This window comes from Leopardus geoffroyi, chromosome A1, assembly GCF_018350155.1.
Source record: "Leopardus geoffroyi isolate Oge1 chromosome A1, O.geoffroyi_Oge1_pat1.0, whole genome shotgun sequence".
NCBI lineage: Eukaryota > Metazoa > Chordata > Mammalia > Carnivora > Felidae > Leopardus > Leopardus geoffroyi.
The window spans coordinates 3,698,327-3,723,021 of NC_059326.1; the positions used below are offsets into that span (position 1 = coordinate 3,698,327).

A 24,695-nucleotide genomic window follows, 5' to 3' on the forward strand; every position below is an offset into this window, starting at 1 on the left:
AAAGCCCATGAGCTTCCGGACGGGGTAAGTCCCTCAGAGTGCCCAACGCGCCCCTGCATGTTTCTCATTTGTAAAGTACTGGGTGCTTCCATTTTGTTGCTCTTACTTTTTCCCATTAGAAAGGCATGGCTTTGGGGAGAAACTAAAAGGGACCTGAATAATGGTCACTCTATTTGGAATCTGGAACAGATCTGTTTTGGTGGGGGTGGGTGGTGTTGTGTTAAATTTTTGTACAATGGGAGGTTCTACCTCTGTCTCACCAACAGCCCACTGGGTCATATTTTGAATAAATGCAAAGAATATAACCAGAAGCTCACAACTAAGAAAAGGATGGCGTTTTTATTGTAACACAGCCTGGCCTCTGTAGATCAATGAGCCCCTCAATTTGGAGGAAGAACAAATGGTAACAGATTCATCTTGTTATAATTTTGTTTCTCCTGGGTTCTTCCCGAACTTTCGCCTAGGAAGATGGGGACTACTCCTTCTGTTCCCAAAGAAAGCCCATTAGGACATATTTTAAATAGGGGCACCTGGGTGGCTCAGTCAGCTAAGCAGCCAACCCTTGATTTCAGCCCAGAATCATGGTCTTACAGTTCAGTTTGTAAGATTGAGCCCCATGTCGAGCTCTGTGCCGAAATCGAAGAGTCTGCCTGGGATTCTCCATCTCCCCATCTCCATCTCTCTCTGCCCCTCCCCCCACTCTCTCAATAAATAAACTTTTGAAAAAGGACACGTTTTGGGCGCCTGGGTGCCTCAGTCGGGTAAGCATCCACCTTCGGCTCAGGTCATGGTCTCGTGGTCCCTGAGTTCGAGCCCCACGTCAGGCTCCACTCTCGGTGCACAGCCCGCTACAGATCCTCTGTCTCCCTTTCTCTCTGCCCCTCCCCAGCCGGCACTCTCTCTTTCTCTGTCTCTGTCAAAATTACATGGTGCAAAGACCTAAAAAGAGTCGGAGAAAAAAACCTGTTCAGCAGGAGGGAGAGGCAGGAGACAGAGATAAGGGAAGGTTGTCGTTCGAACTTTTTAAATCCACCTCCACTCTTGCTGGCAACACCCTGCCAGCTCTGCCTCCCCTGCTGGAAGGCTCCACCTTCCTCTGCTGGAAGCAGAGGGGAATAGGAATGCCTTTTCTTTTGGGGGAACCGAAAACATCAGGATTAGAAAGTGGTTATGGTTGCACAACTCCAACCACTAAGAACAGATTGGCCGACAGCTGAACGCCACCAGGTGACTTCAACTTGTCCCTTGTAGAGGAGGATAATCACCTAAGCTCTCTCTGAATTTCTGACTCTCAAAATCATTAGATGTAGTAATGTGATTAATATCTTAATCCATTAAATTTTGGGGTAGTCTGTTACATAGTAGTAGATTCTGGGACAGAATTTGGTATCTAGAATTAGGGTGTTGCCATAAAACACCAAAGCTGTATGGTAATGTCTTAGGACCAAGCAGTAGACAAAAGCCCAAAGGATCTTAAGGGAATTGTGGGTGAGAAGGTGAAGGAAAGAGCTACAGAAAGCTTTACAACAGGGATCCAGGTTATATACTGGCAGAACACGAATATGCTGCATATCAATTTGGCTTTTTTTTTTTAATTTTTTTTTAACATTTATTTATTTTTGAGACAGAGAGAGAGAGAGTATGAACAGGGGAGGGTCAGAGAAAGAGGGAGACACAGAATCTGAAACAGTCTCCGGGCTCTGAGCTGTCAGCACAGAGCCCGACACGGGGCTCAAACTCAGGGACCACGAGATCATGACCTGAGTCGAAGTCGGCCGTTTAACCCACTGAGCCACCCAGGTGCCCCTCAGTTTGGCTTTTCAAGATGGCTCCTAAGAATCTTACATCTATTGTCCCAAATTAATATCACTTGTGGCTAAAGGTAAATAAGGTCTTCTTTCATAAGGAAATTTGGCTATGTCAGGGCACCTGGGTGGCTCAGTCGGTTAAGCATCAACTTCGGTTCAGGTCATGATCTCGTGGTTCGTGAGTTTGAGCCCCGCATCAGGCTCTGTGTTGACAGCTCAGAGCCTGGAGCCTGCTTCAGAGTCTGTGTCTCCCTCTCTCTCTGCCCCTCTCCCACTAGCACTCTGTCTCTCTCTCAAAAATAAATAATCCTTAAAAAAAATTTTTTAAAAGCAATTTGGCTACATATTTTGTCTAACGCAGTGTATTACAGTGACACATGGGAGGTCCCCGAAGTTTTTAAGGGAACTGTATCTTTAAAAAATGCAGAGACCGTAGCAAACTATTTACAATCGCCAAAAGGTGTAAAGAACCTAAATGTGCATGAATGGAGAAATGGATAAACAAATTACGATATACACTTACAAAGAAATATTATTCAGCCACAAAAAGGAATGAAGTATTGATATACATAATAATGTGGATAACTCTCAAAAACATTATGCTAAGTGGGAAGAAGCCAGACACCAAGAGTAAAATATTCTATAATTCCTATATTAAAATTTTGTAGATAAATCCCCAAAGACACAAAGCGAATGGGTGGAGGAGCTGGGTCAAGATGGTGACACAGGAAGATCCCAAACTCACCTCCTCCCGTGGACATATTAAGTCTACAGCTACATACGGAACAATTTCCTTTGAAGGAAGAAAACAAAACCAAACAAAACTAGAGGCCAGCTAAGCAATGACTATAACTTCAACAAACTAGAAGAAAACCACATCACTGGGACACAATCTCTCCACGTAGACCCCACTCCTGACATGGCAACCTACAATTGGGAAGGAATTCAAAACCTAGAGCTTCCCCTGATGAGTGAAGGGTTTGAACCCCACACTGGGCACCCAAACTTTTAAGATGTGCGCCTGAGAGATGAACCCCCTGAAACATCTAGCTTTGAAAACCAGTAGGGTATGTCTACTGAGATCCTCAACACTGTAGTCCTCTAAGAAATGGCTCTTATAAAGCTGTGGGCCCTCCTACTCTTGTGCCCCAGGCCCAGCTCAGAGACAGCTGATTCTATGCAGATTTTAAGTGGAAGAGGCTCATTTGAGTACAATGAAGCAATGGCCTGAGGGGCAGGCTTCTGGTTTGACACGCATGTAGTGGCCTAAGGAAGAGCCTTCAGGTAACAGAGGCCAGTGGACGAAATTTTTGTGCTCTCTCTGCCTCACTCACGCTTGCTGGTAAAAGGAGCTATTCTTGAAAGCCGGTGGAAGAGGGACCCGGTAGGTACTACAAGAATGATTTACTGAACAGTCATCCACAGCACAATGTGAAAGAAGGAAAGGGTACTGAATGAACCCATGGATCTGGGCTTCCAAAATCCCACTGCAATCAATTAAATATAAAAGTGAGACAAAACGTGGAGAAGCTCTGGAGGCACAACAATTTCCTATATACTAGAGACGTGGAAATTCGCCCCTGCCTCTCTGTCTTCACACCCACCGCTGCAGCCATGAAAAGTAGATAGACGGATTTTTCTCGAACAAGCCCAGGACAATCCTGACATTTGAAACTCAGTAACTGGATCCACTGGGAACAAAATCCACCCGCAATAGGAGAAACTGGTCGTGCCATGTGTATCCAAGCTTCACTTTGTAGCACTGTTAGAGGAATAAATAAAATACTGCGCCAAAGATGGCCGATGGGACTTAGACAAGCTCTAGTCTCTGGCTTGGAGACCCCTCTTCCGGGTTCTTCTTGCCCTGTTTGCCGCCTGCGCAAAACCGCCCCCCCAAACATGGAGGCTGACAACTATAAATCACCCTTCCCTCTTGCATTCTGTCCTCAGATCTTTGGAGAAACCATCTCCTCTGAGCCCACCGGTGTTAAATAAATCTCCGATCCACCAAAATCTCCGAGTGCTGCTTAGTGTTTCCACCAGCGTTCCAGCCTGGTTCCCTAACAGCACCAGGTTATTTTTAAAAATAGTACCAAAAGAAAATATACAAGTATTTTAGTATAGGGAAAAAAATAGGAAACTATAGGGGCACAGCCATCTTTGATTAAGAAAAATCTTTCTCAGCATGACACCAAGGTAAGACTCCACAAGGGAAGTGATTGATAGAACTAAGCACATAAAAATGTAAATTTCTGTTTGACAGACAATCCCATGAGAAAGCTGTAGGACAAATGGAACTCCAGAGAAATGTTTGCAAGACGTCTGACAGAGGGGCGGCACATTTGAGTCGCAAATACTTCTTACGAATCAATAAGAAAAGTATGAACGCCCTAAAGAAAAATAGGAAAGTAAGCATCGATTGTCAGTCATCATTAGACAAAGACATTCAAGTTGAAACAATAAGGAGATGTCATTTATACATCTAGGATTGCCAAATGTTTCGAGATTAATAATACCTTTAGTTGAGGTGCTTGTGGGACAATGGACTTAATTCGTATATGCTTACGGAAACGTAAATCCTTCTTAGGAGGAAAGAGGCAGTAAGAATCTGAACGTTGCATGTATACCTTTGCCCAGACTGGGGATTTTTCCTTAAGCAAAAATATACACAGAAGTGTATGTGGTGCCAAAGTGCTCATAATAGCATCAAACTGAAAAATCTCCACGGCTCTCTAAGTATATAGCCATGTGTGAGACAAAGATCCTAAAATGGTACTGATCTTGTAACTTTGGGAATCTGGAAGAGGCCATGGGGGAGAAAGAGGCCGGTGGCAGGGGGCAGAGGCAGGTAGTTAACACGAGGATTAAGATTACCTGTCACCTTCTGCTCTCTACGTCAGCATCCCTACAACAAGACCCTTTCCTCCTGGTCATGAAGATACCTTATGGGGATTCATTAAAAGAAGAACAAGTTGGGGCGCCTGGGTGGCGCAGTCGGTTAAGCGTCCGACTTCAGCCAGGTCACGATCTCGCGGTCCGTGAGTTCGAGCCCCGCGTCGGGCTCTGGGCTGATGGCTCAGAGCCTGGAGCCTGTTTCCGATTCTGTGTCTCCCTCTCTCTCTGCCCCTCCCCCGTTCGTGCTCTGTCTCTCTCTGTCCCAAAAATAAAATAAACGTTAAAAAAAAAAAAATTAAAAAAAAAAAAAAAAAAGAAGAACAAGTTGGGAACAGAGTTCTTCTTAGGCCGATTCTTCCTTTACGTAAAGTATCAATAAGGCTTGGTTTTATCACATTTCGAGGTCCTATAGAGTTGGTAAAGCAAAAGCCCAGATTGGAAAAACCAATATTTTCAATACACACTTGAAGAAAGGTACATCTCATCTCGACAGCATGATCACAAAGGAAACTGTAAAGATCATTTGCTCCAAAGGAAACCACGTATGTTAAATAATTCTAAATGGCGATTATGGGCTATCTTTGCATCTCTTATAGAGAGCTTAAAAATATCCAGCCTACTTTTTACTTACCTTGTATATCTTATCATGCCAAAAAAAATACAGAACATAAAATGTACCACCTTAGCCATTTCTACAGTACACAGCGCAATACTGTCATAGGTATTCACATTGCTGTACAACCCATCTCCGGAATGTTTTTATCTTAGGAAACCAAAACTCTAGAGCCAGTAAAAAAATAAATAAATAAAACCTCCCCATTCCTCCTCCCCAGAAGCCCCTGACAACTACCATTCTACTCTCTGATTCCGTGAATTTGACTCCTCCGGCTATCTTCCGTAACTGGAACCATAACGTATTTGTATTCTTGTGGCTGGTTTATTTCACTTCCATAATGTGCTCAAGGTTCATCCTTGTTGCGGCATGTGTGAGAGTTGCCTTCCTTTTTATTACCCTTCCGCTGAAAGGGTAAATAATATTCCACTGTATGTAGGTACTACATTACCAGATAATAAAAGGAATCAAACCTATGAACATGCAAAAGCTTTAATCAAAGATAGTATGATGTAGATATAAAAATATTGCACATACATTGAGCTACGGTGGCTTCAACTCCATAGCAGAGTTCGGTTTTTTGTCTTCAATATTCTGCCTACCAGTTGCATTGTACAATGACTTCTGCTTCTTTCAGTGCTCTACCCAAGCTCTTCTCAGACAAGTTCAATCAATCCTCCCCTGATTTTAAGGAAAGCTAATATTCATAAAGATTATTTAATAATACCAGTATGTAGAAATTACTAGTGCAAGTCAAACTTTAAATATAATCTGTCGCATCTCAAGTAAACACTCCCAGGAAAGACCATAAAATAAGAAGCTGAACCAGCAAGAATATAAACTTGAATATGAAAAGAGATGAAATTTATTCTCTCCAGATATTTTTGCGATAGCAATTGATATAGCAGATAAAACACAGGTTTATTGGGCAAATGTTATCTAATATTTAATATGGCTCTCTGTATTTTCCCATAAACAATTATTATTTTACATCTTTCAAGCATTTTAATTATACTTTTACATCTCTTCTCTCATTTTGTCTTTAGCCGCAAAGATTCTAGGATTCTAATGATCATTACCAGTTTGCCCAAGAAAATATTTATGCACACGTTGGCTAAGTTATGCTCGACCATTCACGTGTTCATCAATTCCTCCAAAAATATTTAATCTAGCATCCATTACTGTTCATTGTTATCGTGGTGGACACTAAGAAGGCAGAATCGAATGGGATAGTCTTACTTTAGCACATTCATGTTGAGGTTCACATTTATTTGGTATATTTGATCCTTACCTGCATCTAAATATTCAACGCTAATTAACACTGATATCAGACCAATATCTGATTAAACCACTCAAGACATATTTATATAGTCTGGTGCTGTAGCAGGCATGCAGAAATCAGTGACCACAAGATAGACATTGACCCTGCCCGAAATGAATCTTCAGTATCATGAAGAACACAATTATTAAACAAGCCTAATCATTATAATATATACCGTTATAGATTATTATATTGTTATGTATTATATATTGAAGGGGGAGTTATATATATATTATATATCATATGCATATATATGTATTATATATCATGAGAGGGGAGCATAAGTATTGTGTGAGCCTTTCAAAACAAGTGTAGATTTCAAAAAGGCCCCAGGAGTGAATAAAGAGCTAGCTGAGATGGGTCACATAAATAGGAGTTGGTCAAGTAAAGAGTAAAAAGGATTGAAGAATGTGGAATATTCTAGGAAGAGGGAGGAAAGAATTTGAAATAACTAAAAAATACAACATGGCTAGAGGGTAGGATGAGGGGAGGGGCGCCTTCGGGAGGCTGAAGAGGAAAACAGACATAGCTCAGTAAAAGGGCTGGGAATTTCAAGGGAAATGGGAAGCCTTTGAAGGGTAAGGTACCAGTGAAATCATAGGGTCATATTTTCATTGTTTTGCAAGATCACTCTGGACGATGAATGGAAGAGAGTCCAGACAACCAATATTTAAGCACGAGTGTTTTTAGAATGAGATGACTTTGGGTTCCACCTCCTCAATTAAGATTTTTCCCGAATCATTTGCCCTCCTTTGAACCCCAGTTTTCTCATCTGGAAACTACAGCTAGCAATAGGGCTCCCATGAATGAATACATGGAAAGGACCTACTCGCCCAGAATGTGCCACTCAGTATCACCTCCTATCATTTCTGAATTACTGGGCATCAAAAGTAAATGGTTATTATTTCAAATGCCCAACTCCTCTAATGCAGTCACTGGTTGCCTTAGAAATCTGTCCCTGTGAGTTCTCACAAATAATTTAACAAACTCTGTATGTTGGGGGGAACAAAACACATTGATTTTTTGAAATATATTTTACCTTGAAACAATACAGCCTTTGTCTGAACCCTCCAACTTTAAGTTAGTGACTGAATTAATGGTGCTTTAAAAACTCTGCCAAAGTAGTGTTGCCCCCGTCGTGGGATCGGGGGTTGACATCTGAACTGGGGAAAGTTACTGAATCACCCCCAGTCACATTGTCCCATCGGCCTGAGGATAAAGCCTGAGGAGATGCAAGACAGGGTGTGTTTGGGATTAAAGAGTTATAATTCGGGGGGTGCGGGTGCAGGAAGCTACCCAGGTAGGGCTCCCACTTGTAGGGTAAAAGTAAGCGGTTTTAATGAGGCAAAGGAAGGGGCAGTTCTAGGAGTCAAAGAAAAGAGGAGGGGAAAAGTTCTTTCTATGGGTGTTAACAAGCTAAACTATGTGGGGCTGTGCATTGATTGCCTGCTTATTTCATCTTCAGAAATTCCAGAACTTTGAGTCTTGTGATCACGATGTCCATACCCTGATGACCTCTCAGGTAGCTGCTTAAAACAATTGCTGTTTTGCCCAATCTAAAGATCTGGTTCAGGGGCACCTGCATGGCTCAGTCGGTTAAGCGGCTGACTCTTGATTTCAGCTCAGGTCACGATCTCACAGTTCGTGAGATTGAGCCCCGCATCAGGCTCTGCCCTGACAGCACGGAGCCTGGAGCCTGCTTCGGATTCTGTGTCTCCCTCTCTCTCTGTCCCTCTCCCGCTCACGCTGTCTCTGTCTCTCAAAAATAAATAAACATTAAAAAAGTAAATTCGAGAGGGAGGGAGCCAAACCATAAGAGACTCTTAAAAACTGCGAACAAACTGAGGGTTGATGGGGGGTGGGAGGGAGCGGAGGGTGGGTGATGGGTATTGAGGAGGGCACCTGTTGGGATGAGCCCCGGGTGCTGTATGGAAACCGATTTGGCAATAAATTTCATATTTAAAAAAAAAGTAAAGTGGAAATAATTAAGTGGTTTTCCTGATTCTCTTCCTAAACTTTCATCATCTGTAGGTACAGTATCATTAGAGATTTGCATATGCAGAGTTTGTGAAAAGCCAGGAGTGTTGGTTGGAAAACACGCTGTCGCTCCACTCTCATCCATGCACTAGACATGAGTTCCACCCGATCCCCGGGTACGGATGCCAAGTTTAGCTTCAAAAAGGAAGACTCCGAATGATGCATTTGAGCCTTGACTTTGATGCCAGATGTGATTCACACAATCAACCCTGTTGTCCTCATCTTTCGAGGAGAGCCTCCACAACCCCACGTCGTCTCTTCGCATTGGAGATGATGCAACAGTGGCCGAACCTTCGCTTCTTCTGGATGAATCAGCGGCCAACACAAAGCCATTCACTAGGACAGGTAGCCAGCAATCTCTCACCACAGTGCTTAGCTGACTCACATTTTAACAGTTTTTCCTGGAAACCGGGACCTCTCTGAACACTTGGACAAAAATGATGGCGATCCCAGACACTGTGACAGGGTAAAAAGGGACCTACGGGTGCACAGACGATTTAAGTAGCCGCAGCAGGACGGAGAGTGTCCACAGCGCCCCTCGACTACACCTGCCACGGAGATAATTGCACCGTTTTTTCTACACGTTTCCAAGTGCTGGCGAAGCTCACTGTCCTTTGAAATAAAGTGTTTCGGGGCTTCGGGAAAGAGCAGATACCGGCTTCTATATCCAGGAGGTCATTTTTCAGCTTTAACTGTCAAATTAGATCTTTGCTTGAGTTGTCAGCAGGGCAACTGAGTTGCAAACCAGGCTTTGTCAAAAGGAGTTTTTAAATTACTTGACCATTTAAAGAATGCATGCCTAGAGCAACCTGGCTAGAGAGTTTCTCCCAATATACAAAAAAGATAGTTCTTTCTTCTCTGAAGTCTAGACCCTGGGGTTGCTGCCCTCGGGCTAAGGAAAGATAGGGTTTCCGGGAGAAAAAAAAAAATGTGCAGTCTGATGACTTTCAATCCTAAGGGATGGTGGAGAGGAGGAGAAAAAGAGACAGAAATGGAGGGAGGGAGGGAGGCATCAAGAATACCACCCTCCCCACGCTGGATTCCCAGCTCTGTGGTAGGAAGGAAGCAAGTAGAAAAGCATAAAAAGATCAAAATTAGTGGCCTGTTTCCCTTGTCCAACTGAGGGAGGGGCTAATCGCCCTTAGAAGGATCTCAGCACACAGCCACTCCCAGCCCCATGAGCAAGCCTTAGGTCTCAGGTAAAGGCTCAGGGAAACAGAGCAACAGTACTCCTGAGTAAGTGCTCTTTGTCCCCTGTCCCCGGAGCCCACATGCCACATGCCAGAGACCCTGCGGGGAACTTTGCAGGAATTTCACAGAGGCGATGTTATTAAGATTTCAGGGGGACCCTCAGAGGCAAAGGTTCAGAGGAATAAAGTCAATTTTCCACTTAGCTTGCAGGACAAAACCCAAGTGTATGCTGTAGACAAGGGAGGACCTAAGACAAAGAGATTCCAAATGGTAAATATAGACGCACAAAGGTATCCCAGGCATATAGAAACAATAAGAAGATAGAAGCAGCAACCCAGATATCACATAAAGTAGAATGCAAGCCTAAAAGCACTACATGTGATGAAGAAAGGCACTTTTTAATGCTAAAAGCTGTAATTCACAAGGGTGATTATGCACTGAGAAATATTCGTATCCTAAATAATATAGCAAGCACCCTACGATGCGAAAAGTACAAGAGATTCAAAGAGTCATAGACCCATGACACGCTGATAAGAGGAGATATTCAAAGACCACTCTTGGCCAAGACAGATTGTAATGCCCGACGTTCCAAAACCTCCCACAAAAGACCACCAGAGTCGTGAGTCAAAGCCAAGCGGCAAGGGTCGTTTATTGCAGGTTCGAACCTGGACCTCTGCGCACTCGTTGCCGGTGACGCTAAGAGGCCCCGATCAGAGTTAGTATAGGGTTTTTATAGACAGGGACAAACAGCATAGGTGAGGTTTCAAATTATGAGGGGCCTGATTAGTCGATTTTAAAGTACGGACATTTGTGGTTTTCTGATTGGGCGTCCTTTGTCTGTCCTTTGGCGGGAAGGCTTTGTCCGTTACTTGTGGTGGGAGAAAAAAAAGGGGAAGGGGATAGGTGAGGAATGTGCTAAGCAAGCAGGTTTACAGAAGCGAGAAACGCCGGTTAGTTTATGTACAACCACTCATTCCATTACATATCAGACTACATTTAGGAAGGTTTGCAACCCATTCTACTACACAGCGGGTTACATTCAGGAAAGGTCTCACAATGCTCATAGCAAACAGCAAGCAAAACAGACTTCTCAGCAATTGTATTTCTTATCAAAGATCCATAATAAGCAGAAAAGAGAACCTAGCTTTAAACTAAGGTAGGGCTGTCATTTGGATTGTTCCTTTCAAGATAAAATGAACAAAAAGATATAAGCAGACAGAATACTTAAACAATGTAATCAACAAGGAGACCTTATAGATATATACTCAACTTTAAGAGAAAGTTCCATACTCTTGAAACATTCACAACAATGGATCGTCTGCTAGGATACAAGGAAAACATTAGTTAAGTTGAATAATGTAGAAATATTACAGGAAACAGTTCTCACCACAATGTAATAAATTTGGAAAGTATTAATAAAAACTAAAATGAAAATGAGACTTTACCCTGGGTATTTAAAATCTATTAAACAACTCATGGGGCGCCTGGGTGGCGCAGTCGGTTAAGCGTCCGACTTCACCCAGGTCACGATCTCGCGGTCCGTGAGTTCGAGCCCCGCGTCGGGCTCTGGGCTGATGGCTCAGAGCCTGGAGCCTGTTTCCGATTCTGTGTCTCCCTCTCTCTCTGCCCCTCCCCCATTCATGCTCTGTCTCTCTCTGTCCCAAAAATAAATAAACGTTGAAAAAAAAATAAAATAAAATAAAATAAAATAAAATAAAATAAAATCTATTAAACAACTCTTGGGCGACAGAAGAAATACAAACCGAAATAACAAAATATCTGTTAAAAATAATCATAACACAGCATTGTATTTCCAAATCTACGGGACACATTTAAAGCAACAAGGTGAGATGCCATAGCACTGAACACTTACCAGAAAAAATGAAAGAATGAAAACAAACATATTAAATGCTCATCTCAAAAAAATGGGAAAACAAAGCCAACAAAGGAATCCTCAAGAAAACACAAGGGAGGGGGCGCCTGGGTGGTGCAGTCGGTTAAGCGTCCGACTTCAGCCAGGTCACGATCTCGCGGTCCATGAGTTCGAGCCCCGCGTCGGGCTCTGGGCTGATGGCTCAGAGCCTGGAGCCTGTTTCCGATTCTGTGTCTCCCTCTCTCTCTGCCCCTCCCCCGTTCATGCTCTGTCTCTCTCTGTCCCAAAAATAAATAAATGTTGAAAAAAAAAAAAAAAGAAAACACAAGGGAGGACATCATGAAAATAAATGAAGGGATAAATTAATGAGGTAGAATAGATAAAAATAGCATAATTAATAAACTAAATTCCTGGCTTGGGAGGAAAAAAAAAAAGACCTCACGAGAATGAGCAAAACACTTGCCTGTGGAAGCCTTGCTACGCCCACCTGTTTCCCACCTCTGCTTTCTTGATACCATTTTTCCCATCCCTGAATACAAGACACATGCCCCTAGACATCACGACCAAAGAAAGGGCTGTGGAAGAATGGGGCGGTGGGAGTAACTCGATTACCAAAATTAACAAATGCCACAGGAATTACTTAAGAAATACGATCTCCCTTTCCTCAAGGGACAGCCTCGGCCTCAAAGCATGACACAGAGTGAGGATCTGAGGTCTGGAAAAGACGGAGAGAAAGACACACATTACAGGAGAGGGCCATGCTCTCTCGTGCACACTCGCGAAGCATACAGATTCCCTGAAAGTAAAGATCAGGGATGAAAAGCTGGCACAGCCACTGGCGTTTGACTGGAGTGACTGCATCCAGCGCGTGGGGGGTCACGGGAGCAACCTTTGCACAAAATAGGATCCTACCGTGGGGCCGCCAAAAGAGAAGCCAGCTGACACCCTGTGGGTGTTAGGGTTACAGCACAGAACGTACCCACTGTAAAGGTGTCATCAGTTGTACAAAAGTAATAAAAATAGGAATTCGGGAGAAAGAGAAACAGAAGGATATACAAAAGGGGTGATTATTACCTTCATAGGTTGGAGCCAATCGATATAGTAAATTGAAATCTATAACAAAAGAAAATACAGTTGACCCTCGAACAGTACAGGGGGGAGGGGTGCTGACCCCCAAGCAGTCAAAGATCTGCATAAGACTTTGGACTCCCCAAACCTGAACTACTAATAGTCTACCGTTGATCGGAAGCCTCAGTAATAACATACACAGTCGATTAACACATTTTGTATGTCACATGTTTTCAATTTTTTTAAACGCTTTATTTATTTTTGAGAGTCAGAGAGACAGAGCGTGAGCAGGGGAGGGGCAGAGAGAGAGGGAGACACAGAATCGGAAGCAGGGTCCAGGCTCTGAGCTGTCAGCACAGAGCCCGACGCGGGGCTCAAACCCACAAACCCTGAGATCACGACCTGAGCCGAAGTCGGACGCTTAACCGATTGAGCCATCCGGGTGCCCCTGAATATTATATGTTTTATATACTGTATTCCTACAATAAAGTAAGCTAGGGAAAAGCGAATGTTATTAAGAAAATCATAAGAAAGAGGGGCACCTGGTTGGCTCAGTCGGTTAAGCTTCCAACTCTTAATTTCCGCTCAGCTCACGAGCTCACAGTTTGTGAGATCAAGCCCTGGGTCCCACTCTGCCCTGACAGCACAGAGCCTGCTTTGGATTGTCTCTCTCCCTCCCTCTCTGCCCCTCTCCTGCTTGCACTCTCTCTTTCTCTCTCTCTCAAAAAGAAACAAACATTAAAAAAAAAAGAAAATCATAAGGAAGAGAAAATACATTTACAGTGGTGCACTATAAAAAAATGCATGTGTAAGTGGACCCACAGTCAAACCCATGTGGTTCAAGGGTCATGACCTTTTTCTTATTTGTAAAGGGGTCACTTAGGATCCTTTACACTCAAATTCCCTAATGCAAATGAAAATTTATCTAAAGCTCAACCTATCTCATATTTTCACTTCGGTTGCCTGTCTTTTGAATTTGAATAAAAATGAACTTAATGTTTTTTTAAAGTTAAAAAAGTCATTTAAAGTTAAAAAAGTTAAAAAAGTCATTCTTATAAATTACTTCTCTGTTTCACATGGATATGAATATATGCAGAGAGATTGAGTCTATTCCCAAAAATGCTAATGATGGCTAATTTGAATAGAATTTATAGGGTTTTAAAAATTGTGCTTTTTAAAATGCTTTATAATAAGGAAAAGTAACTTTTGGCAAAATCAAAAGGGTACATTATACCAAGTGAACTTTTTAAAAGTAATAATGTTGCAATTAAAATACAATTTGATTGGAAATCACCAAAATTTAAAACTTTTGCTCTGCCAAACGCTCTGTAAAGAGGATAAGAGGATGAGTCGTAAAACGGGTAGAAATAATATTTACAAACTATACATCTGACAAAACTTGCACCTAAAGTGTCAAGTCTATAAAGTACTCTCAAAACTCAACACTGAAAAAAACCGAATCCAATTAGAAACCGAGCAAAACATAGAGGTCACCAGAGAAGATGGCAATCATGTACAAGAAAAGATTTTCAGCATCATTAGCCATTAGGGAAACAGGAAACCAAAATAAGATATCGTGACACACTATCAGAATGGTTAAAATAAAAAATAGAGGTAACAGCTAATGCTGCTGAGGATGCAGAGAAGTTAGATCACTCACTGGTTGCTGGTGGAAATAACATGGCACAGCCACTCGGGAAAACAGTTTGGAAACTTCTTAAAACCATAAACTATCCTACGAGCCCACAGTTACACTCTGGGCATTAATCACAGATAAATGAAGAGTTACGTTCACACGAAAACCTGCGTGGGAGTGTTTATATAAGCTTTCTTATTTGTTTTTTTTTTTTAACGTTTATTTATTTTTGAGAGACAGAGAGAGCACAAGTGGGGAGGGGCAGAGAGAGAGAGAGAGAGACAGAATCAGAAGCAGGCTCCAGGTTCTGAGCTGTCAGCACAGAGCCGACTCTGGGCTCAAATCACTAGATCGTGACCTGAGCTGAAGTCGACCACTCCACAAACTGAGCCACCCAGGTGCCCCTATATAAGCTTTATTCTTGAAAGACCGAGCTAGAAGGGTGCCCGGGTGGCTCAGTTGGTTGAGCATCTGACTTCGGCTTAGGTCATGATCTTGAACCCTTTAGTGGGTTCAAGCCCCAGATCAAGCTCTCTGCTCTCAGCACAGAGACTGCTTCAGATGCTCGTACCCACCCCCCAACCCCCCCACCGCTTGTGCACATGCACGTACTCTGTCTCAAAAACTAAATAAACATTAAAAAATTAAAAACAAAAGGCCAAACTAGAAATAATCCAAATGTCCTTCAAAAAATCATCAGATAAGCCATGGTGCATCCACACCGTGGAATACTACTCAACCGTAGAAACTAATGAGCGTTAATGTGTTGATACCCATGTTGTGGATGGATTTCAGGGGGATTGTGCTGAGTGAAAAAAGCCAATCTCAGAAGGTTCCATACTGTATGGTTGCATTTATGTAAAATTCTCAAAATATCCAATTGTAGAAATGGACAACAGTAGTTGGCGGTGATTAGGAAGAAAACGGGGGGAGGGGGTGGACCTGGCTATGAGGGGTAGCAAAGAGTGCGTTGCGAAGGTAGAACAACTCTTTATCTTGATTGTGGTGAATCCACATAGGGATAACATTGCACAGACTTGTACACACACACACACACATGAGAGTACTTAGAACCAGTAAAATTTGAACAAGCTCTGTGCAGTATACTAATACCGATTTTCTTATCTTGTTACTATACGGTAGGTGTGCAAGATGTTAGCACTGGGGAAACTGGGTGTAGACATCCTTGTAGGGTTTTTTTGCAACTTCCTGTGAACCCATAATTACTTCAAGGTCAGTTGTTTAAAAATATATAATTCAAGGGGCGCCTGGGTGGCGCAGTCGGTTGAGCATCCGACTTCAGCCAGGTCACGATCTCGCGGTCCGTGAGTTCGAGCCCCGCGTCGGGCTCTGGGCTGATGGCTCAGAGCCTGGAGCCTGCTTCCGATTCTGTGTCTCCCTCTCTCTCTGCCCCTCCCCCGTTCATGCTCTGTCTCTCTCTGTCCCAAAAATAAATAAACGTTGATTTGGTTTAAAAAAAAAAAAAAAAAAAATATATATATATATATATATATATATATATATAATTCAAGACACAAACAATCAAGTAAAGTAGTATATTTTCAATACATAAATGGTACAATATTTGATGAAGTCAAATAGTCTATATTCTGCAGCAGATAGAATGATTTCAAATTAATGCAAAGCAAGGCTTGTTAGAAATACCAGAAGAAACAATCATTAATGAAAATTGCAGTATAAAAAAATTGTCAGAATTCAAAGCATTTGTGTCATGTAATTACTAAGCTTGATTTCACAGACACACATTTTCCCAGTTGGTGTTCCTTTGAAGAGTGTTATGAGAAATGTAAATAGTTGCATGGTCAGGTAAGTGTGGAAAATTCTATATACTCCATCTTCCTCTTGTAGTTTCAGAATTCACTGTTTAAAATTGTTTAACAAGCATCTTCTAAAGCAGTGTACCTATGTCTACTTTAAGCTAACCTAAGGGTTCCCAGAATATTCTGTTTTGATGTAGGACTTCCTAAAACCATTCTTTTCACGTGAAACACCAGAAGTTTGTCAGAGTTGGAAGTGTTACCAACAGGTTTTTTTAGTGAATTTCAGAAAGGAAGAAAGGGAGACAGAAAGAAATACAAATACCAAAAGAAGGATAAGCTAGCAGGATGGATAGATGATAGATAGATAGATAGATAGATAGATAGATGATAGATAGATGATAGATAAATGATAGATAGATGATAGATGATAGATAGATAGATAGATAGATAGATAATAGATAGGTAGATGATAGATAAATGATTGATAGATGATAGATAGATAGATAGATAGATAGATAATAGATATATGATAGATAAATGATAGATAGATGATAGATGATAGATAGATAATAGGTAGATAATAGAATAGATAGATAGATAGATAGATAGATAGACAATAGATCGATCATAGATAGATGATCGATTGATTAACAGAAGGAAGAGGAAGAGAAGGAGGGGAAGAAATAGAAGTTAGTTTTTCTGCTACATCACTCTTCTTCATCAACTAGCAACCGCATTTGTTTTGTTCTAGCACGAAGCTCAAGGAAGGCCATGCTGAGTTCACCCAAAGTGATAAATGCATTTATATACTTATCTCACTTTTGGAGAGGAAAACCTTGCTTGCGTTACCCTATGTAAATACCCTAAAATAGTCTACTAAACGTTTTGCTAATCAACCATTTTGAACACTGTTGATCTCTGTAAGAAATAAAATAATAGGAAAATGGAATTACATTTTGTTTTAAAAAGTATAAAGATGGTTCGAATAATTCAAAACGCTCACATTGTTTTTACAAAGAAAAATTCAATTCAACATGTAGTACATCTCTGTGAGACAGCAGTTAGTTCATAGAGAGTACATAAGTAATACTAACATCGCCATCAAAACTTTATTCCTGGTGTTAATTATTGGGATGCCTTTGGGGTGCCTGGGTGACTCCGTCGGTTAAATGCTCAACTTCAGCTCAGATCATGATCTCACAATTCGTGAGTTCGGGCCCCACATCAGGCTCTGCACTGACAGCTCGGGGCCTGGAGCCTGCTTCGGATTCTGTGTCTCCCTCTCTCTCTGCCCTTCACCCACTCACGCTCTGTCTCTCTGTCTTAAAAATAAATAAACATAAGAAATGTTTTTAACTGAAAAAAAAATATTGGGAGGCCTTTGAGATGTATCAAGCAGAGAGGTCCTGGAACAAGCCACAGGTTGCACATCAAAGTTCAGTGTCACTGAGTGTTGTATCACTAAACTGTATGCCTGAAACAAATACTACCCTCTATGTTAACTCACTGGAATTTAAATAACGACTAAAAAAAAAAATCAGTGTCACACAGCTATCTCCCATCAGTGACACTTAAGACCACCGGAAGAATTATTTCAAGATCTTCTGGTGTGTTTGAAAGCATGAGGTTAAGAGGTTTCGGTCCATATCCCGACGCATCGTAAATTCATTGCCCAACTTTGAGCAAGGCACTCAACCCGCGCAAACAATTCACCTTCCTCAGTCTTACTGTAAAGAATGAATCAGACCTATAAATGACAGACAACAGACCCATGGCTGCCAGAGGGGAGGGGGTGGGGGGGGATGGGCAAAATGGGCAAAGGAGACCAGGAGGTACACGTACGAAATGAATACGTCGCCGGGCCGAAAGGCACCGCACAGAGAACATGGTCAGCGGTGTTTTCAGTGTTGTATGGTGACAAACGGTCACGATATTTGTGGTGAGCATGGCCTGATACAGACCCTGTGGACTCACCATACTGTGCTGTGTGCCTGGAACTCTCTTTCGCTGGTGCCAAGAACTGTGTAAAGGGTGGTGAAGGGGTTTATTAGATACTGCCAACAGATAGATAATAATAGCAAGGTAACAATAGATAATAACAGACAGTAATAGACAATAATAGTACGTAGGTCACACTTAACCACAAAGATATTGCCTATGCATCTCTTATTTATTTATTTATTTTGACAAACACACCTTGATCACCATCCTCTCTAACCTTGGTACTGAGTTCCGGGAAAACAATTCACAACTGAGATGGGAAGCCTACTGCATTCATCAACACAATTACAATCGACAAGTAAATGACAAGTGGGGCATCTGTAATGACAAATACCAAACACGTCCCTGGGAGAAGCTACAAAAGATAACAGTAGCCAAACGCATAAATAGTAACTAAGAAATGAGGCAAGTATCTTTTTGAAGTGTAAGATTTTTTAAGAGCTAGGACTCTTGGGGCGCCTGGGTGGCTCCGTCGGTTAAATGCTCAACTTCAGCTCAGGTCATGATCTCACGGTTCGTGAGTTCGGGCCCCGCGTCGGGCTCTGTGTCGACGGCTCGGAGCCTGGAGCCTGCTTCGGATTCTGGGTCTCCCTCTCTCTCTGCTCCTCCCCCACTCACGCTCTGCCTCTCTCTCTATGTTTGAACTAGCCTTGACCTTCCCGGGGGGCTCCTCCCAGTTTGCTGGCTACTTCCTGCAGCACCTGTGAGCAGTAAACCTCTCCATCTCATTTTCTCCTGTGGTTTGTGTCGAACCACATCTCACCCTTTCCCCAAGGGCCAGGCGGGACTCTGCTGCACAGGTGTTAATCTGATACATTCGTACCATGCATGCTGACTAATTAAAACTCTTTGCAACAGTCAACTTTGGAGATTAATTACAGACTTTTAGTAGAATATGTACAAGAAAAATACTTTGGTGTATACCGACTTCAGGAAAACAAGAAAGATGTGGCTTTATCATGGTTTCGTATATCCGGTCGCCTCCCTTGAAGGATCAAATTATCACTCAGGGACGGACATCAATTCACGGTCATCCTTTCAAAGGCGCTCTGAGAGATTTGTGCCTTCCCTTCATTTTCCTCACCATCTCTGGAATTCTTCCCAGTCGCCGTTAGCTCCAGACCCCGAGAACGTTTTCACAACCGGAATCCCTGGGTTCCTTTGCGTTTTTTCTCAAGCCTGTTAAGCATGATGGAATTCAGCTCTTCTCAAGGCCGCCAGCCTACCGATTGCAAGAGAGAAACCCCAGGGTAGAACAGATTCTGAGCTGCAGTTACTTACGATGCAATTCCAGCTCCTCCCTTGGCCAAACGTTTTCTGACTCTGTCCTCAAGGTGAAATGGAGACAATATTACCATGTAACTTTCAGGGTTGCTGCAGTATTACCAACTCCACCGAATTAATAAGAACACCCTTAGTCCCCTCGTTAATAATTAATCAAATCATTATTAATTAATACTCTTAATTAAGTGCACCTTTGTGGTACCCGGGTATCCTGTAAATTCTCAACAAATGTGAGATACAGGACGAGATTTAAGATCAACTTCCTCTCTATTACTTCACTGATCATTTAATTCCAGTGTTCTTATCGATTACTAGTCCACTAGAAAATTCAGCCTATGTGTCAAAATACCACCCAACAGAGTCAAAATATCATAGATATTTAAAATATTAGCAGATGCTCACGTTTGTAAGGGTAGAAGACAAAACTACAGAATTTTTCAACCAGAATGAGACCATTTTTCTTGTCTTCCCATGATTCCACACTGGCTCTAAGCTTTAACCTAGTCCAATTAAGCGTTTCTTGAGGATGCCCGATGCGTATCCTTTAATTCACTCCCTTAATTATACTGGGAATCATCAGGGGCCATACTGGGGTTGCAAGCTGAGGGGGGGAAAGATCGTCTGGGGACCGCTGCATGCATGTCACCAAAGTCCTGGCCTGTGAAATAGCAGACTTACATTTGAACGAAACGCAAATAAAACTTTCCACGTGCTTTACTGCCCATGGCAACGTGAATGCGAGACGTGGACATGGGGCGGACACCATATTCGAGGTCGGTCTTGCTCCCCTAACACCTTTTTGCCACGAAACCCGAGACTGCACGCTTCGCAGCATCCTTCTCTCGGGTCTGTGTTTCAAGCCCACGGTCCTCACTTGTCCACCGACGACCAAGCCCATGGCTCATGGGGAGTGCGGGTAGGGGCACGTGGCTGCCAGCCTGCCCTGCCATGGCCGCAAGCCCGAACGCTCCCCAGCGGTATTGACACCCAGCGACCAGTGTCCCAGCTCCTTCCTGACATGGGTATGGCTACGTTCGCAGGACGCGTGACTATGGCCAAGATAGCAGTAGCCACCAAAACCAAGCAAATACTTGTATTGATTCATTCAAAAATTACATCTACCATCACTAAGCCCTTGGGATGCAGCAGTGAAAAACCAGATGGGTGTCTTTTTTGTTGTGCAGCTCACATTCCAGGAGGAGGAAATCAACAACCATGTACCTACCGAGTCGGGGGGTGCCACAGAGGGTAAGGAAATCAACGCGGGCAGAGAGACACGGGCACACTGTGTTGGGATAGGATTCTCAGGAAAGGTGACATTCCAGCAGCGGTTAGGACCGGGCGAGAGAGCAAGCCGTGTGGCTCTCGGGCCGGAAGACTACGCGCCGGGCAGAGGGCGAGCAAGTGCAGAATCATGTTGGTTGCAGTCTGCTCGGGTTGCTTAAGGCAAATCAGGGAGGCCAGCATAGCCGGGGCGGGCTGTGGAAGGAGCGGAGGGAGATGAGAACACGTTGTGTTGGGCACCACGGGACAAGGTCAAAATACCATCCTATAGCGTCAAAACGTCAGAGGTATTTAAGATATTAACAGACGCTCAAGTGTGTAAGTGTAGATGACAAAATTACAGAATTTGTGAAACGGAATCAGACCATTGTTACTGTCTTCCCATGATTCCACGCTGGTTCTAAGCTTTAATTTAGTTCAGTTAAGCATTCCTTAGGGATGCACTGGCTTTCGCCTGGAGTGAGATAGGGAGTCCCTGAAACCAGATGTTGGACAGAGAGGTGATAAGATCAGACTTAAGTTTTAGAAGAATCTTTCTGGTCGTTATGTGAAGAACAGATTTGAGAGGCTGAGGGCAGGAGCAAGGACGCCTGGTTCATTATATTTACATCTCCCGCGGCCTTCTATGTTGGGTGCTTACGAACGCATTCGTCTATCTACACGTGCCTCACCTGTCCCATTTATTGAGTGCCTGTGTGCCGGGCATCACGCTACTCGTAAAGGACCAGAAAGGTGGTTCGGCCCGGTTCCCGCGACTGAGGACTTCGAATTTAATGGATGACACTGTTCAAAAATAATGCACAGACTATGGGCGCTAGAATAGAGGGTTGTATGAAACATTACTGGAGGAATAATCATTTCTATTATTATCCCTTTCTAGTCAAATAATTCCATTACTCCTTTGAGGTAAGAGAAGAAAACCGGGGCTGTGCACCAGGAGGTGCCAACAAGAAACAGAAGGAAAGAGAAGGTTCCGGCAAGCCGCCCAAGGGCCCGTGGAATGTAGCCGTGCAGGCTTCGCCTGAACAGACCTGTCCACATTTGGAAGTTAATACCTAGCAAAACATAATATAGGCAGGGTGGAAAAAACAAAGAGGAGAAAAGGGAAAGAAAACACAACGTTGGTGGCCTTGAGGGATTGCAGATCTATGCCCCTGCTTTCCCCGCAGGAGCCTGAGAAAGGTTTTAGAAAAGGATTTATGTCCTAACAGGTTCTGGAAGGCCTCTGGGAGATAAAGCCCCACTGAAAATCCAGGCTGAGAGGAGCAGTCAACAGGCAGGCTTTCCTAAAAATGAATATTTGACAAAATTGAAGAAAGGTCACATATTGAGCGTGAAGAGGACAAGTGTTTTATATTGATAAAAGGTACACTTCATCAAGACGTCAAAAAAACATGAAGGACTAAACATAGCATTGAAATATAGACAGCAAATATTTTTAAACATACAAAGAGAGGCTGGCAAACTAGATCCGAGGAGGGAGAAGGAAAAATCCCTCTCAGAAAATGGCAAATAACCTGGGGAAAAAAATGACAGTGTTAAGAATTCGAATATCACGAATATTCAGCTTGCTGCGATAGATATGTAGAGAGAATCGTGTAACAAACAAATAGAAAATACATTCTTTTCAAACACCACAGGACACTTGCAATAATTAGCCAGATGTTAGGTTACTAAAAAATTCTAAAGGAAAAAGTGCTCAAGGCAGAAATTACACAGCCAAGTTCTGATTACAATGTTACAAAACCAGACAGCACACAACCAAAGGCTAGCCCCAAAGAGACTTTCCATGGAAAAAAAATGTCAAACCATTCTTCTAAATAACTCAAGATAGAGGAAAACTCAAAATTAAAATTAACAACTATTCAGCAGTGAGTGGACATAAAATACCATACATTGAAACACAGAATTTGGGCAAAGCATTAATCAAGGCAAATTTGACTGTGAAGGCATGTATTAGATACAGTATTTAGAAAAATGGCAAATAAGTGAGCGGAGGAGTCAATTCAATAGAGAAGAAAAAAAGCAACAGTCTAAGCCAAAGCAAGGTGCATCAGCCAGCGATGAGGGGTGTAGGCTCTGATTCCAGGAAACCTGCCTCCTCCGCTCCCCAGCTCTGTCCTGCGTGGAGTTTTCTGGCCTCTCTGTGCCTCGGCCTCCTCATCAGCAAACCACAGGCTCTTTTAGTTTTGTTAAGGGATTAAGTGAGATAGTAGAGGCAAGATTCTTAGAGGGCCTGACTTAAAGTAAGCATCCAATGAATTTACGCTTCTTTTGAGAGGAAGACAACAATATAACTCAATTAGCCAAGTATCCGTTTTCTAGTGGCACAGGTGATGATGAACTTCCAAGTATGCCGGGGTAGAGTGCCCATCGATGTCAGAGCAGCCCAGAACGCTTCAGCAATGATGCACATTTAGGGAGACATTAGGGCCAATTCTGTACAGATCCTTTCAGAGGATAGGCAGGGAACATACACATTCTAGCTCGTTTTATGAAAGCTGCAAAACCTTGGCTGCAAAACTGGAACAGGACACTACAATATTAAAAACTCGGCTGATCTCCTATAGGAACACACATGCCAAACTCTTAAAGCATCTGCAAACCGAACCCATTTATACATAAAGGGTAATATGAGTGACCAAGCTGAACTTACTTTAGAAACACAAAGTTGGCTTCTCCTTGGGGGAAAAAAAAATCAAACAATGCAATTTATAAAGAAGAAAATTAAATGGAATAAAATAGAATAAGATAAAGGATAAAATTCATAGGCTCTCAATCTATGCAGAAAAACATTTGAAAAAAATTCAACATTGATCGTTAAAAGCTCTTAGCAACTAGAAATAGAAGGAGGTTTCTTTCGTCTGAAAGAACATAACTATGAAAACGTTATACGCAATGGTGGAATGCTTTATACTTCTATTTGAGTTTGGGAAACAAACTGGGATGCCCATTTTCTCCCCTTCCATTCACCATTGTATTGGAGATCTTAGCCAATGCAGTAAAGCAAGAAAAAGAAATCAGATACAGTGACTGGAAATGCAGGAGTGTGCCTGGGTGGCTCAGTCAGTTAAGCATCTGACTCTTGATTTCAGTTCAGGTCATGATCTTGCAGTTCACGGGATCCTGCCCCATGTCAGGCTCTACACTGATAGCTCAGAGACTGCTTGGGATCCTCTCCCTCCCTGTCTGCACCATCCCCCTTTCTCTCTCAAAATAAATAAAAAGACTTAAAAAAAAAAAAAAAGAAATGCATGAATATAATCATCTTATGTAGGTAATATGATTATGCACACAAAAATCCAAAACTATCCATGAATAGTTATTAAAAGGAATATTTGAGTTCAGTAAGTTTATTTTATGTAAGACCAATATTAAAAACTAATTTTTTGGGGCGCCTGGGTGGCGCAGTCGGTTAAGCGTCCGACTTCAGCCAGGTCACGATCTCGCGGTCCGTGAGTTCGAGCCCCGCGTCGGGCTCGGGGCTGATGGCTCGGAGCCTGGAGCCTGTTTCCGATTCTGTGTCTCCCTCTCTCTCTGCCCCTCCCCCGTTCATGCTCTGTCTCTCTCTGTCCCAAAAATAAATAAACGTTGAAAAAAAAAGTTTAAAAAAAAAAAAAACTAATTTTTTTCTAAATATCCAAAACAAAAGAATTTTTTAAAACTTTTAAAAATAATTTGAAATAGGGGCACCTGGGTGGCTCAGTGGGTTAAGCATCCGATTTCGGCTCAGGTCATCATCTCACGGTTCGTGGGTTCGAGCCCCATGTCAGGCTCTGTGCTGACAGCTCAGAGCCTGGAGCCTGCTTCTGATTCTGTGTCTCCCTCTCTCTGTGCCCCTTCCCTGCTCATACTCTGTCTCTCTCTGTCTCTCAAAAATAAATAAATGTTAAAAAATATTTT

The 24,695-nt window shown here is 42.6% G+C and overlaps 1 pseudogene; it reads left to right on the top strand.

The window, feature by feature from the left end:
* The window catches only part of LOC123575682, a 51,586-nt pseudogene that overhangs the window by 22,781 nt on the left and 4,110 nt on the right, over nt 1-24,695 (top strand).